This window comes from Rissa tridactyla, unplaced genomic scaffold (assembly GCF_028500815.1).
Source record: "Rissa tridactyla isolate bRisTri1 unplaced genomic scaffold, bRisTri1.patW.cur.20221130 scaffold_81, whole genome shotgun sequence".
NCBI lineage: Eukaryota > Metazoa > Chordata > Aves > Charadriiformes > Laridae > Rissa > Rissa tridactyla.
The window spans coordinates 253,520-255,000 of record NW_026530008.1 but is presented as its reverse complement, the minus strand read 5'-3'; positions in this window follow the sequence as shown (position 1 = coordinate 255,000).

Sequence of the window (1,481 nt, the reverse complement as noted above, 5' to 3'; positions counted from 1 at the left end):
AGACCTGACAGCCGACGCGGTCCTCGGAGCCGGGTAGACCTGACAGCCGATCCGGTCCCCGGAGCCGGGTAGACCTGACAGCCGGTCGGGTCCCCGGAGCGGGGTAGACCTGACAGCCGATACCGACCCCGGAGCCGGGTAGACCTGACAGCCGATCCGGTCCCCGGAGCGAGGTAGACCTGACAGCCGATCCGGTCCCCGGAGCCGGGTAGACCTGACAGCCGATCCGGTCCTCGGAGCCGGGTAGACCTGATAGCCGATCCGGTCCCCGGAGCCGGGTAGACCTGACAGCCGATCCGGTCCCCGGAGCGAGGTAGACCTGACAGCCGGTCGGGTCCCCGGAGCGGGGTAGACCTGACAGCCGAACCGGTCCCCGGAGCCGGGTAGACCTGACAGCCGATCCGGTCCCCGGAGCGAGGTAGACCTGACAGCCGATACCGACCCCGGAGCGAGGTAGACCTGACGGCCGCTCCGGTCCCCGGAGCCGGGTAGACCTGACAGCCGATCCGGTCCCCGGAGCCGGGTAGACCTGACAGCCGATACGGACCCCGGAGCGAGGTAGACCTGACGGCCGCTCCGGTCCCCGGAGCCGGGTAGACCTGACAGCCGATCCGCTCCCCGGAGCCGGGTAGACCTGACAGCCGATCCGCTCCCCGGGGCCGGGTAGACCTGACAGCCGATCCGGTCCCCGGAGCCGGGTAGACCTGACAGCCGATCCGGTCCCCGGAGCCGGGTAGACCTGACAGCCGACCCGGTCCCCGGGGCTAGGTAGACCTGACAGCCGATCCGGTCCCCGGAGCCGGGTAGACCTGACAGCCGATCCGGTCCCCGGGGCTAGGTAGACCTGACAGCCGGTCGGGTCCCCGGAGCCGGGTAGACCTGACAGCCGATCCGGTCCCCGGAGCCGGGTAGACCTGACAGCCGATCCGGTCTCCGGAGCCGGGTAGACCTGACAGCCTGTCCGGTCCCCGGAGCGAGGTAGACCTGACAGCCGGTCCGGTCCCCGGAGCGAGGTAGACCTGACAGCCGACCCGGACCCCGGAGCCGGGTAGACCTGACAGCCGACCCGGTCCCCGGAGCGAGGTAGACCTGACAGCCGATCCGGTCCCCGGAGCCGGGTAGACCTGACAGCCGGTCGGGTCCCCGGAGCCGGGTAGACCTGACAGCCGACCCGGTCCCCGGAGCCGGGTAGACCTGACAGCCGACCCGGACCCCGGAGCCGGGTAGACCTGACAGCCGGTCCGGTTCCCGGAGCGAAGTAGACCTGCCCGCCTATCCCCGGAGGCGGGTAGAAGTTGCAGCCGAGCCGGTCCCCGGAGCCGGGCACACCGGGCAGCCGGTGTGGGGTGGGGGTGATATTTTTGTTTTTTCTTTTCGTTCATGATTTAAGCGTCACCGGCACAGCGGCCAGCCTGACCCGGGTCCTCCCTTCCAACAAGTGCGTGCGGGCAGGTGGGGGGTGGGGGGGTGGGGGGGCGGCG